Consider the following 15733-nt stretch of genomic DNA (forward strand, 5'->3'; position numbering starts at 1 on the left):
TTAATTATTATTTCAAAAAGCCAAAAAGAAAAAAAAAATTTGAGATCTGTCTATCTTTTAAGCATGAAAAGAAATTCAGCCAGATCTGTTGCTGATGCTTCCCCTGAAGTAAGCATAATGTGGGGGAAGGGAGAGACATGAGGTGATCCAATGTAGAAGCCCGCTCTCCTAGTATATTAAATTAAAAATTTCCTTTCTTGCCATAAAAAAGTTTTAAAAAATTTAGAAATGAGTCTGGGATATCTGTACACGTGTAAAGAAAAAGCTAGTATAAGACTAAATGCGCGCAGGTCCGATTTCGGATATCAGATAAGTCTTGAACTAGCCTTAACTCTTTACAAGAGCTACAGAAATGAAAAACCCAGAACTGATTCTTTTTCCTGAGAAAAGCAGCGAAAAAATCTTCTTGAAAGAAATTCAAGCTAATTCCAGCAACAAAATTCGCATTTCCATAATAAAGAATAGTTTTCAAAATGCTAGTGAACCTTATTAAAAAGTTAACTTTTAAGGCCTTCAAGAAAATAAGTAAATTTGTCTCTGTCATATAATTTATCCAAAGTAAATACTTTAAAGATCTAAGAAGTCCAGATAACTGGCTCCATCCTTTGTTGAGGGAGGAAAGGGTAAAGGCCCTTCCCCCAGCAGACAGTTAAGATAGTGTCCTGCCAGTAGCCGTCTTAAAGAATGTGATAATTTACAGTCGAATAAACAAAACCTAGTTTCCCAGAACCACTGGCAAATAAAAATTAAAGTTCAAATTTGCCTCATAAAAAACCTAGAGGACAGAATTGAATCTATTAATTGATTATGTCTTGTATTTTTCTTAGAAATATAAAGTGTTAGTTGGTCCGAAGGTTGTGGGTTATTGTTAAGCTGATTAACATAAAGTGTTATTAATCTAAGAACTACTAAATATATTTGACTTGCCAGCTTTAAAAATTCAAAGTTCAAATTAAATTAGGAGAAATTATAGAGTTGTAATGATTAGGTACTTGAAGCATAAGAACTTATTTTTAAGAAAATAAAATATTATATTCCCTCTAATAATTAGAAATTCAAAATAAATTGCTTGTTATTGATCTAATTAAAAAGAGGATTAATTCTGTGATCTCCACCAAAAATTTTTTCTATACAAATACTAGTCTAAATCTAATTGATATCTTTAAGATGTAGATATTTATTTGATGGTTTTTTCCATGTTAAAATTTCAAGGCCTTAACAGAGATGATTCTAGGAAAGCCCCAAGGGCCCGGAGTAATACAAGAAATTTATTCTCTCTTCTTATAGGAAAACTTTTTAAAACAGATCTAATATACTTGAAATTACATGGAAAGCCTTATCAAATAAAAATTAATATGTATATATTAAATATTATGAAGGTTTTCGCCTGTAAGAAAGGCAAAAACAATATATTTCTTAAATATAGCCAAATTTTTCAACAGCAATAGAATTTCAAGAAAGACAAAAGCCATGCTTTTGGATCAGACCAATAAAATCTTTGCCATTATTTTTTTTAAACTAAAAATACCTACTTAAGTTACTTTATAAATTAGCTTTTACAATATAATCAATGTCATATAAATTAAGTTACAGGAGAAGCCAATGTTTTATAAATAATTGAATCCTAACTATATATAGCCGCCTACATTTTAATCAAACTAAAGGCAAGGCAACATTTGTGGCTTATGAATTCAAAAGTAAATTTGCTTTATTTTTAAATGACTTGCCATGATAGCAGTCAGCACCTGTGCATTGCTACAGGTTGCCCAGGACCAAGGGCAAGGAAGGTCGGTGTACACACCCTTCTATATTCTACCGGGAACCCTGGCTTAGGCGCTTAATTTATATCTAACACAGGGAATAGTATTAACTACCACAGTAAAAGAAATTTTTTATCTCAGGTATTAACCATTTTTACAGATAGATCCAGTTCTAGAAAGGCTAGATATACTACAGCAGAGGAGCAAAGGTCCTTCAAACCTCTTATATTTCAATAGAAATACAAGCTCTTATTTATGCCTTAACAGATTTTACTATGAAGCACATCAATCTATAGTAATAGTACTTATATGGTAAATATAGCAAAAATTATTAAAACAGCTATTATAAGGCACATTAATTCAGAGGAACTTTTCATTTAATTTTCAGTCTATAAAATGTTTTTTGAGAATGACAATTTCCATATTTTATTAGAAACAATGTCCTCAAAATATTATCCAACTTCCTATACCAACCTTAGGAATAAATCCCCCAGGACTTAAACCTAATCAAATCTGGTAAAATAAATGTCACTCAGTGGTAGAAAAGAGCCATTCGTACTCTTAAGATCATTTTAAAAACAAAAAAGGAGGAGACAGATATTATGTGTCACCTCAAGAGAAGCTCAGTCATACTTTTTATACTTTAAAACTTTTTTAAATTGTGATACAGAAGATCGTACAGCAGGCGAAAGGCATCAGGCCTCCTGTACAATAGCCTCCACCAGTCAGCTAGGTAGAAGGAAGCATAAACCAGGAAAGAGTTTTATCAGATTCAGTAATAATGCGGGGCTAGGAGTGGCTGTACATTCTTATACTAAGTTATCTAATTAAGTAATCAATGATGTCCAAGCCCTCTCTAGTACCATTAATGATCTCCAAGACCAAATTTACTCCTTAGCTGAAGTTGTTCTACAAAAAAGGAGGTTAGACTTACTCAGAGCAGAGCAGGGAGGGATATGCTTAGCCCTACAGGAACGTTGCTGTTTCTACGCCAACAAGGCCGGAATCGACCGAGACAAGAAAGCGGCGGAAAGAACTGTTCGAGAACCCTCTCTGGAGCGGACTAAACGGACTCCTCCCCTACCTTCTCCCCATCCTGGGCCCCCTCATAGGTTTCTTATTAATCCTATCCTTTGGCCCCTGGGCTTTTCGGAGGTTAATAGATTTTGTAAAACAACATATTGACAGCATCTTGGCCAAACCCATCCAGGTACATTACCACCGTTTAGCCGTAGCTGACCATGAGCAAGATTATGAACTTTACCATCGCTCCCTCCCTGTGGGGACAGCATGATGACCAGAGGAATGCTTACCTACTCCTCACCAAGGAGAAAGGTATGGGTACCGATATGGGTGCAGAGCAAAGCATTGCAAGGGAAGGTCCAAAAAATTTTCCGTTCCCCTCTTCCCAAGGGAAGGTCACGGGAAAATTTCGACCCCCTCTGGATTTCCCTGTGAGCATACCTGGTTTGCATAGAGGTTGGTATCAATACAAATCCAATCGGCTCTGCCTCTCCTCCCCAAAAGATACCAAGAGCCACTAACACTGGTAGGCATGGGAAGCCCACGGGAGGAACCAGGTCACTACTCCCCCAATCGGTTAAGGCCCACCCTCAATTAAGACAAAGGGAGGAGATGTTGGGAGCCAGCAGAGTTGAGGCAAGCAACTCAGTCTTAAGGAAACAGAATTAAGTTCCTTCTAGCAGAAGTTATGCGGTGCCCTGAGGGCTCGGCCAGAAGATAAAGATTAACCTGCAGCTTAGCATCTTCCTGCCACTTCCCCTTCCTGATCCTCCCCCCTAGATAGCCCAGCCTTGGAATGTTGCACCTTGGAATGTTAACATCTTTGCAACTTCCCCTTCCTGATCCCCCTCCATGGACACTGCCAGGGACCCCTCTGCATGGGCGGCCCTGCCCCCCCTTTGTTTCTGCTGTATAGTACAGCCATTTCAGAGAATAAAATTCGGGGCTTGATCAGAACCTTGTCTTGCCCCCATTCTTTCGCGTTCCTTGTTTGTTCATTCTCTTAGGTGGTTCCTGCGTGCCCCTGTTGTTGCCCCGCAGGTCAGGACAACTATTTACCAAAGTAATGTATCTACCATGTACATAGTTCAGTTGATACTTTGAAGAGAGGATAAAAATGAAAATAACAGAAAAAAACTCAACAGGAAAAGTGTTCTTATAAAACTTGCACATAATAATATGATATATATTAAAACTTTAACATTATTGTAGAAACAGTGATAATTTGCTAATTTTTCATTTTTTAATTGAACTTATTGGGGCGATATTGGTTCATAAAACTATACAGGTTTCAAGAGCACAATTCAAGACCTAGCTGGTTTGACTCAGTGGATAGAGCATCACCCTGTCGACTGAAGGGTCCTGGGTTTGATTCTGGTCAAGGGCACATGATCGGGTTGCAGGTTGATCCCCAGTAGGAGGTGTGTAGGAGGCAGCTAGCTGATCAATGATTCTCATCATTGATGTTTCCATTTCTCTCTCCCTCTCCCTTACTCTCTGAAATAAATAAAAATATATTTTTAAAAGAGTACAATTAAATAAAACATCATCTGCACACTGCATCATAGGCCCATTGCCTGAAGCAAAGTATCTTTTCATATCCATTCCCCTCCCCTTGCCTATTTCCATCTACTACCCTTTCCCTCTATCATCACACTGTTGTCTGTGTCTATGTGATATATGTAGACACTACTAATTTTGAGCAAAGATTGCTAAATCAGGAAACAAAATAGCATAGATAAAATATTTTAAGTAACGTATCAAAAACTTTAAAAAATGATTTCAAGTTTTTAAAACATTTACATATAAGCAATTTACTATTTGCTAATGACACTTATCTATTGTTAAGGCACCACTGGCAAATGAGGTAAGTTTATGTGTGAAACTATGACAATTAAGTTATATATTACTCAGGCATCTTAATTGAATTGGTGAATAATTGTTTGCCATGTATTTTTTATTACTCAGATATTTTTATCAACTGAAACAAAGTTGTGTTGAATTTTAAAGTTTAACTGATTATTTTAAACCTGGAATTAAGCTGTGTTCTACAATATTAAGCAATTTGAACATCAGCTTATTGATGTTTATGAGACTTTCACATAGCTTGTCTGGAATGTATTACATTCTACTCTGTATTAGAGTTGTGAATATCATTGACACCGATAAGCTTCTTAGCAGGCCCCATACATAATCCATTTTTTGTGTAACCCCTGTGAAGCCTATTGCAGTGTCTTACACTTAGTATACTTTCCGTTAAATGCTAAAATAATTAATTAAACTAGATTCCAAAATACCTCTCCCAGGCAATACTTCAACATCTATGTTCTAAGTATTTCATGTAATTGAAATTAATACATCTACATGTCTTTCTTTAAAATGCATTTCATAATTCAGATACTTTGGTATTTTTGACTTGCCTTATCACCCAATTTAATCTGAGAAATGAGGTCATGCTGTTTATGTTTATAAAGTGAAGTCATATGTATATTTGATACCTTACCAAGATTCTTTTGAAAGATATATGGAGAAGAGTTGATGCAATTAAAGTTAATGACACATTCAAATATCCTATATAATAAAAGGTTAATATGCAAATAGACCAAATGGTGGAATGACCAGTTGCCATGATGTACACTGACCACCAGGGGGTAGATGCTCAACGCAGGAGCTGCCCCCTGGTGCTCATTGAAGAGAGGATAAAAATGTCATGGCACCTGGCTCACAGCTGGTGAGCACAGCAGTGGTGGCAAGTACCTCTCCAGCCTCCATGACAGCACTAAGGATATTTGACCGACAGTTTAGGCCCACTCCACAGGGATCAGGCCTAAGCCATCAGTGTGGCATTCCTCGAGGACTCCCACACTGTGAGAGGGTGCAGACTGGGCTGAAGGATCCTCTGAGTGCACGATTTTTGTGCACTGGGCCTCTAGTTTGTTTATAATAGATTTGGAATATATGGAGCTCAGAAGGGAACTTTGAGTTCATCATGTCTCTGAAGATGAGAAACAGAGGGCACAACATTTTAAATGACTTGTCCAGCCTTTTGGCTCTCTGAGCAGCACCATGGCGGTGGGCAAGAATAAGCGCCTTAGGAAAGGTGGCAAGAAGGGAGCCAAGAAGAAAGTGGTTGATCCATTTTCTAAGAAAGATTGGTATGATGTGAAAGCACCAGCTATGTTCAATATAAGAAATATTGGGAAAATACTGGTTACGAGAACTCAAGGAACCAAAATTGCATCTGATGGTCTGAAGGGTCGTTATTTTGAAGTGAGCCTGGCTGATCTGCAGAATGATGAAGTTGCATTTAGAAAATTCAAGCTAATCACTGAGGATGTTCAGGGCAAAAACTGCCTGACTAATTTCCATGGCATGGATCTTACCCGGGACAAAATGTGCTCCATGGTCAAGAAGTGGCAGACCATGATTGAAGCTCATGTCGATGTCAAGACTACCGATGGTTATTTGCTTCGTCTCTTCTGGTTTGGTTTTACTAAAAAACGCAACAATCAGATTCGGAAGACCTCCTATGCTCAGCATCAGCAGGTTCGACAAATCCGAAAGAAAATGATGAAAATCATGACCCGAGAGGTACAGACAAATGACTTGAAAGAAGTGGTCAATAAATTGATTCCAGACAGCATTGGAAAAGACATAGAAAAGGCTTGCCAATCTATCTATCCGCTCCATGATGTCTTTGTTAGAAAAGTCAAAATGCTGAAGAAGCCCAAGTTTGAATTGGGAAAACTAATGGAGCTTCATGGTGAGGTAGCAGTTCTGGAAAAGCTACTGGGGATGAGACAGGTGCTAAAGTTGAACGAGCTGATGGATATGAGCCTCCAGTCCAAGAATCTGTTTAAAATTCAGACATTTAATGGTGACAAATAAAAAAACCTATTTGTGATTAAAAAAAATAAAAAATAAATAAATAAATAAATAAATAAATAAATAAATAAATAAATGACTTGTCCAAGAATACACATTGTTGGCAGATATTGCAATATAACCCATGTGTCCTGTCTCTAAGTTTAATGCTCTTTCCAATATAGCAGCTACTTCTGGAACTTATACTGAGACCATTGCCATATCCTCTGGTTAGGCTGCTTTGTCTTCAATTCTTTCCCCCTTCCATTTTGTTCTCTAGATGTTTGCCATGATTGTTTTCCCTAAGCATATATTAATTTGTGATATTTCCTGTTGCAGAAACTGAAATGCTCTCCTAATCTACCAATTTAAGTGGTTCTCAATGAGGGGATATGATTTTATCCTAGAAGGTGGCATTTAGAAATATCTGGGCTGTTCTGCAGATTTTTTCTAGGTCCTCCTCCAGACATCTAATGATTTGTACTAGCTGTTTTTGGGGCCTCACTATGCCTGTGACTTTTTATCTTTGAGGATAAAATTTCTTTACATGGTATGATAGGAAGAATAATACCCCCAAATGTGCCTGATCTTATCTGCAGAACCTGTATTTTTATTACCTTAAGTGTCAAAACAGACCTTGCAGATATGATTGAATTAAGGATCTTGTAATGAGTAGATTATCCTGGATTGCCCAGATGGACCCAATCTAATCACAAGGGCTTTTACCATGTTTCCTCAAAAATAAGACACCCTCCGAAAATAAGACCTACTCACAGGTTTCCTTCTGAGTGAAATAGAAGGCATCCCCTCGAAAATAAGCCCCCCCCCCCAGGCTAAACATGAGAGATTTGGTCCATTGATTCTGAAAGAAATGGAGTCACAAGAAATTCACCAGGAAATTCAGGAATTGGATTGTTATGATGATGTTCCAGAAGATGATGACATGATTGTCATTGAATAAATGAGTAAATTTTTGATACTGTAGGATTCACAGTTTGTCTGGTTTGTGTTGACAACTACCGTACTACCGTACCATATACAGGTAATAAATTTCCTTTATTTTCATTTAACAATAAATGTGTACCATATTCTTCTTCATGGAAAAAGAAGACATCCCCTGAAAATAAGACCTAGTGCATCTTTGGGAGCAAAAATTAATATAAGACACTGTCTTATTTTCGGGGAAACAGGGTAGAAGAAGGAGGCAAGAGGATCTGTCAGTAAAATGGATGTAATTACAGAAGCAGAGGTGAGAGTTGGAGATAAATTTGAAGATGTTGCACTACTACCTTTGAAGTTGAAGAAAGGGACCATGAGCCAAGGAATGCATGTGGTTTATAGAAACTTGAAAACATAAGAAAACAGACTATCCCCTTAAGTCAGTGAGACTGATTTTGCACTTCTGACGTTCAGAACTATATTATACATTTGTATTATATTAATCCACGAAGTTTGTGGTAATTTATTATTACAGCAGCAATAGAATACACATATATATAACAATCTCTGAATAGCGAGAGAATAAATATAAGCAGAAGCAACAAGGCCTCCAGAAACCTTGCTCAGAAAGTTTTACAATGTCACTTTTGCTCCATTTTGTTGGTCAAAGAAAGTGACAAATCCAGTCCAGATGCAAGAATAAGGAAATATAATTCATCTTTTGATGGGAAGAACTTTAAATAATTTGTTGTCTTTTTTAATCCACTGAAAGTAGTTAGAAATAGTTATTGAGGTAAGAAGTGAAAAGAAATATAAATTGCTATAGGAGAAATGGAAAGGAAGAAAGCCCAGTTGAGCACAGGCCAAATTGCTAATGCACAGAATCCTGAGCAAATAAATAGTCCACTAAATTTTGAGGGTTATACCCCTGCCCCTCACCAGACAACTGATGCATCCATTGGTCTGTATCCAGATTTACTGGCTTTTCAATACCTTTTCCATAAAGTCAGTTATTTCTCATGGTACTCAAGGCCCTACCCAATCTCACCCATGACCATTTATTCCACCTTTTCTAATTCGATTTCACTCACTATTTGAAATATGAGTTATTGCATCAGAGAACTGCTATTTTCTGCTACTGCATATTGCTTTCTAATTGTTTGAGTCCATGTCTGTCTTCCTGCCAATACCATGGATATTGCTTCACTTGTATATTTTAGGGAAGGACAATGTTTTCCTCAACCCTTGTAGGGTCCCTAACTGGGCTTGAAAATACACTGACAAAGACAGATTAAGAGGAGAAAAAAATACCAATTTAATATAATTTTTATGTGACATGGGAGACATCGTAAGAAAACTAAGACCCAAAGAAATGGTTAGACCTGTGTATTTTTTATGATAGGTTTGATGAAGAGTGGGCAGTCATGTAGAAATATGGTAGACTAAGGTGTACGAGGTAAGTGTAATAAACTGGGAGAAACCTATCAAGGCCCAGTCTGTTCAGATTTTGCTAGGTGACCCTTTGACTTTGGAGATAAGGGCACTCCTTTCCTCAAGGTATATAGTAAGGACATCTCTCACAGAAGGGTTTTATGACCTATTTCAGGGAAGAAAAGCAAGGGGTGGAGGAGGTCAAAGTTATTTTCTGGCTTCTGCCATTTTTTTCAAATTCCTTCAAGTTAAAATATTCAATATGCCAAGGTGCCATAGTTTGGGTTAGCATGTCCTGAACCTCATTATATTTTTGCATCACTTAGCACAGCAACTGTGATATAGTAGCACTCAATAATTTTTCAATGAACTGAAATAATGAATTATCATTGTGTTTTCAGCAATGTTTAGTTTTTAGATTTTGCAGACTATATAAAACAACTTAATAAAATTCAAGTGAGAATCTTCAAATTAGTAGCTCACATCTCAGCGACTTACCTACTAGCACTTTCTAGTTCTGCCACCATAGACATATTATGTCAATTTTCTGGGTCTTAGTTTCTTCATCTGTAAAACGGGGATAATATTAGTATCTACTTCATTTATTTAAAGTGCTTACAAGTATGCACACATTTATGAAAGGACTAATTATTATGATGATGTTTGTGACAGTGATGGTGAGTAGTAATAGTGGTGATTGTTACCATCACATTCTATGCGAGTGTGTGAACTCTCATATCTGGAACAAAACCATGTTAGAATTATAATTTGTAACATTCCCAATAAAACTAATTATAGGATGCATTAGAAACAAAACAGTTCTCAATTATTTGTATTTGTAGAAAAAATACTGTGTTTCAGTGAAAAATCTATGTTTCAGTAAAAAATTTGTGGGCTGTCTTCTAGCCCTATTCATTTTCTCTGAGGTATATTTTACTTTTTGTAATTTTTTTCTTCCTAGTAGAGGTTCAATTGATTTCTTTCCCTTCACCCTCATGGAAAAGCCACTCTTGTCTCCATTTGAAATTCATATAAATACTATTTTATTCAATACTAGAGGCCCAATGCATGAAATTCATGCATGGGGGGTCCCTTAGCCCAGCCTACACCCTTTCCAATCCAGGACCCCTCAGGGGACATCCCTCTTGCAATCCAGAATCACTAACTGCTTAAGTGCCTTCCAGCCTGATTGCCCCTAACAGCCTCTGACTTGGCCCCCGCCACTATGGCTTTGTCTGGAAGGAAGGCAGTATGACCGTAAGATGTCCAGTTGAGCCAGACTAATTAGCATATTACACTTTTATTAGTATAGATGGACTTGCTTTGTTATAGATATCTATCATTTAATAGGTAAATGACAACAGAGAATGAATTTTATTAGATTTTTATTGGAAATTTGATTTTATGGTTTGATCATTTGGCAATTTCTGTAAATTAAGAGTTGTCTATAGATCTTGTGCTTGTCTGGTGAAAGAATTTAGTTTGTTAATATTTAATGATGGTCTATTTTGAATTGTTTGTTTGTTTCTTTCTTTGTTTATTTTATTTTTAGAGACTGGAAGGTGGAGAGAGAAAGAGTGAAAGACATCTATGTGAGAAACATTGATCAGTTGCCTCCTGCAGCACAGGTCCCGAGTGGAGATAGAACCCACAACCTGGGTATGTTCCCTGATAGGGAATTGCACCTGCCACCTTTTGGTGTATAGGATGGCGCTCCAACAAACTGAACCAGGGTGTTAGTTAAGTATTTTTATCCACAGATAGTTGAATAGTTTTTTATGTAGAACAGAGAGTTATATGCTTCTGTGTTTACTGTTGATCCTTGGCTGAAATTTTAGAATTGAAGTTAGGAGTTCTGTGTGTATGTGTGATGTGCTATGGACTGAATTGTATCTATCTATCTATCAATCTATCTATCTATCTATCTATCTTAATTTTTTTATTTTTTTACGTTCCACCATATTTTATTTTTTATTTTTTATTTCTTTAAGGTATTATATGTGTACATATCTTTCCATTGCCCCCTCCACTCACATACCTACCTTCCCCCCACCCCCCCAGTTTTCGTCCATTGGTTTTGCTTAAATGCATTCATAAAAGTCCTTCGGTTAATCTCTTATCTCCCCCATATCTCCCTAGCCTCCCTCTGTAATTTGACAGTGTGTTTGTTGCTTTACTGTCTCTGTATCTATCTTTTTTAAAAAAATATATTTTATTGATTTTTCACAGAGAGGAAGAGAGAGGGATAGAAAGTTAGAAACATCAATGAGAGAGAATGATCGACCAGATGCCCCTTGCACACCTCCTACTGGGGATGTGCCCGTAACCAAGGTACATGCCCTTGACCGGAATCGAACCCGGGATCTTTCAGTCCTCAGGCCGAAGCTCTATCCACTGAGTCAAACTGGTGCCAGCTCTGTATCTATCTTTTTGTTCATCAGTTTATAATGTTCTTTATTATCCATAAATGAGTGAGGTCATGTGGTGTTTTTCTTTCATTGACTGGCTTATTTCACTCAGCATGATGTTCTCCAATTCCATCCAGGTTGCTGCAAATGATAAGAATTCCTTCTTTTTTATGGCAGCATAGTATTCCATTTGTGTAGAGGTACCATGGTTTATTGATCCAATCATCTGCTGATGGGCATCTAGGCAGTTTCCAAATCCTAGCTATTGTAAATTGTGCTTCTATGAACATAGGGGTGCACATATCCTTTCTGATTGGTGTTTCTAGTTTCTTGGTATATATTCCTAGGAGTCGGATTACTGGATCAAATGGGAGTTCCATTTTCATTTTTTTTAGGAAACTCCATGCTGTTCTCCACAGTGGTTGCACCAGTCTGCATTCCGACCTGCAGTGCATGGGTGTTCCTTTTTCTCCCCAACCTCACCAACACTTATTGTTTGTTGATTTGTTGATGATGGCCATTCTGACAGGTGTGAGATGGAACCACATTGTTGTTTTGATTTGCATCTCTTGGATAATTAGTGACTTTGAGCATATTTTCATGTGTCTCTTGGACTTCCTTCTGTCTTCTTTTGACAATATATTATTTAGATCCATTGCCCATTTTTTAATTAGATCACTTACCTTCCTTTTATTTAGTTTTATAAGCTGTCTGTAGATGTTGGAGATTAACCTTTATCAGTGGTAACATTTGCAAATATGTTCTCCCATACAATGGGCTTTCTTGTTGTTTTGTTGATGGTTTCTTTTGCTGTAAAAAAGCTTTTTATTTGATGTAGTCCAATTTGTTTATTTTCTCTTTAGCTTCCATTGCTCTAGGAGAAGTATCAGTGAAGTAGTTATTTTGGCATATGTCTGAGATTTTGCTGCCTGTGGATGCCTCTAGTATTTTTATGGTTTCCCGTCTTATGTTTAAGTGCTGTATCCATTTTGAGTTTATTTTTGTGTATGGTGAAAGTTGGTAATCTAGTTTCATTTTTTTGAAAGTGTGTGTTCAATTTTCCCAACACCATTTATTGAAGAGACTGTCTTGACTCCATTGTATATTTGTGCCTCCTTTGACAAATATTAATTGAGCATAGTGATTTGGGTTGATATCTGAGTTCTCGATTCTATTCCATTGATCTATATGTCTGTTCTTGTGCCAGTAACTGGCAGTTTTGAGAACAGTGGCTTGGTAATACAGCTTGAAATCTGGTATTGAGACCCTTGTACTTTATTCTTCTTTCTCAGTATTGTTATGGCTATTCACGGTCTTTTTTTTTTATTCCAGATGAATTTTTGGAGAGTTCTTTCTAGGTCTGTGAAGTATGCCATTGGTATTTTAATGGGGAGTCCATTGAACCTATAGATTGCTTTGGGAAGTATGGACATTTTGATGATGTTGACTCTACCAATCCATGAACATCGTATGTTCTTCCATCTGTTTATATCTTCTTCTTCTAGCTCTTTTTTCAGTGTCATATAGTTTTCACTTATAGGTCTTTTATCTCCATAGTTAAGTTTATTCCTAGGTATCTTAGATTTTCTGGTGTGATGGTAAATGGGATTGCTTTTTTAGTCTCTGTTTCTGTAAGTTCACTGTTGGTGTATAGAAATGCCATAGATTTCTTGGTGTTAATTTTGTATCCTACTACATTGCAAAATTCATTTATTAAGTCTATTAGTTTTTTGATGGAGTCTTTTGGGTATTTTATGTACAATATCATGTCAACTGAAAATAAAAATTTTATTCTTATTTTCCAATTTGGATGCCTTTTATTTCCTCTTCTTGTCTAATTGCAATGGCTCGTACTTCCAGTACTGTGTGAAACAGGAGTGGTGAGAGTGGGCATCCCTGTCTTGTTTCTGTTCTTAGAAGGAATGGTTTTAGTTATTGCTCATTGAGTATGATGTTTGTTGTGGGTTTATCATATATAGCTTTTATTATGTTGAGGTATGATCCTTGTACTCCCACCTTGTTGAGAGTTTTTATCAGGAAAGGGTGTTGGATTTTATCAAATGCTTTTTCTGTGTCGATGGATATGACTATATGATTTTTATCTCTCAATTTGCTTATGTGATTTATCACGCTTACTGATTTGCAGATATTGTACCATCCTTGCATTCCCAGAATAAATCCTACTTGGTCATAGTGTATGATCTTTCTGATGTACTGCTGGAGCCGATTGGATAGAATTTTGTTGAGGATTTTGGCATCTATGTTCATGAGGTACGTTGGCCTATAATTCTCTTTCTTTGTGTTGTCTTTATCTGTTTTTGGTATTAGGGTGATGCTGGCTTCATAGAAGGAGCTTGGAAGTGTTCCTTCCTCTTGAATTTTTTGGAATAGTCTGAGGAGGATAGGTTTTAGTTCTTTCTTGAATGTTTGGTAAAACTCTCCAGTGAAGCCATCTGGCCCCTGGCTTTTGTTTTCTGGAAGCTTTTTGATGACTGTTTCAATTTCTTCCTGTCATTGGTCTATTGAGATTTTTAGATTCTTCCTGGTTGAGTTTTGGAAGGTTATATTTTTCTAGAAATATGTTCCTTTCCTCCAGGTTGTCCAGTTTGTTGGAATAGAGTTGTTCATAGTATTTTGTAACAATCTGTTGTATTTCGGTGGGATCTGTTGTTATTTCACCTCTTTCATTTCTGGTTTTGTTTATTTGGATCCTCTCTTTGTTTCTTGGTTAGCCTCGCTAGAGGTTCATCAATCTTGTTTATCCTTTCAAAGAACCAGCTCTTGGTTTTGTTGATCTTATGTATTGTTTCTTTGGTCTCTATGTCGTTTATCTCAGCTCTGATTTTTTTTTTGATTTTTTTTTATTAAATTATTATCTGTGTACATATTTTAACATTGCCCCCCCCCCCCATACATACCCTCCCTCCCCAGAGTTTTGTGTCCATTGGTTGTACTTATATGCATGTATACAAGTCCTTTGGTTGGTCTCTTATCTCCCCCAGATCTCCCTACTCTCCCCGCTGTAATTTTACAGTCTACTTTTTGCTTTACTGTCTCTATATCTATCTTTTGGTTTGTCAGTTTATAATGTTTTTTAATATCCATAAATGAGTGAGGCCATGTGGTATTTCTCTTTCATTGACAGGCTTATTTCACTCAGCATGATGTTCTCTAGTTCTATCCAGGTTGCTGCAAATGATGAGAATTCCTTCTTTTTTATGGCAGCATAGTATTCCATTGTGTAGATGTACCAAAGTTTTTTGATCCAATCATCTGCTGACGGGCACCTAGGCTGTTTCCAGATTCTAGCTATTGTAGACTGTGCTGCTATGAACATAGGGGTGCATATATCCTTTCTGATTGGTGTTTCTAGTTTCTTGGGATATATTCCTAGGAGTGGGATTACTGGGTCAAATGGGAGTTCCATTTTCAGTTTTTTGAGGAAACTCCATACTGTTCTCCACAGTGGTTGCACCAGTCTACATTCTCACCAGCAGTGCACGAGGGTTCCTTTTTCTCCGCAACCTCGCCAACACTTGTCGTTTGTTGATTTGTTGATGTTGGCCATTCTGACAGGTGTAAGATGGTACCGCATTGTTGTTTTGATTTGCATCTCTCGGATAATTAGTGACTTTGAGCATGTTTTCATGTGCCTCTTGGCCTTCCTTCTGTCTTCTTTTGAAAATATTCTATTTAGGTCCATTGCCCATTTTTTAATTGGATCATTAATCTTCCTTTTATTTAGTTGTATAAGCTGTTTGTAGATGTTGGAGATTAAACCTTTATCAGTGGTAACATTTGCAAATATGTTCTCCCACACAGTGGGCTTTCTTGTTGTTTTGTTGATGGTTTCTTTTGCTGTAAAAAAGCTTTTTATTTTGATGTAGTCCCATTTGTTTATTTTCTCTTTAGCTTCCATTGCCCTAGGGGCAGTATCAGTGAAGAAGTTCTTTAGGCATATGTCTGAGATTTTGTTGCCTGTGGATGCTTCTAGTATTTTTATGGTTTCCCGTCTGACGTTTAAGTCCTGTATCCATTTTGAGTTTATTTTTGTGTATGGTGTAAGTTGGTGATCTAGTTTCATTCTTTTGCATGTATCTGTCCAATTTTCCCAACACCATTTATTGAAGAGACTGTCTTGACTCCATTGTATATTTGTGCCTCCTTTGTCAAATATTAATTGAGCATAGTGATTTGGGTTGATATCCGAATAGCCACAGCAATCCTGAGAAAGAAGAGTAAAGTAGGAGGGATCTCAATATCAGCTCTGATTTTTATTATTTCATTTCTTCTGCTTACACTGGGCTT

The 15733-nt window shown here is 36.8% G+C and overlaps 1 protein-coding gene and 1 pseudogene across 2 annotated transcripts in view; one reads left to right on the plus strand and one right to left on the minus strand.

Annotated features, from left to right (window-relative positions):
- The window catches only part of IL1RAPL2 (interleukin 1 receptor accessory protein like 2), a gene marked incomplete at its 3' end in the record, with an annotated part of 1526880 nt that overhangs the window by 105286 nt on the left and 1405861 nt on the right, over positions 1-15733 (minus strand). The gene's annotated exons all lie outside the window — the stretch shown is intronic.
- LOC311615235 (small ribosomal subunit protein eS1-like) lies at positions 5832-6744 on the plus strand (annotated as a pseudogene). Its single transcript has one exon. The product of its transcript is annotated as a small ribosomal subunit protein eS1-like (transcript).

The sequence above is a fragment of the Pipistrellus hanaki genome (assembly GCF_964339955.1).
Source record: "Pipistrellus hanaki genome assembly, chromosome: X".
In the NCBI taxonomy this organism is placed as follows: domain Eukaryota; kingdom Metazoa; phylum Chordata; class Mammalia; order Chiroptera; family Vespertilionidae; genus Pipistrellus; species Pipistrellus hanaki.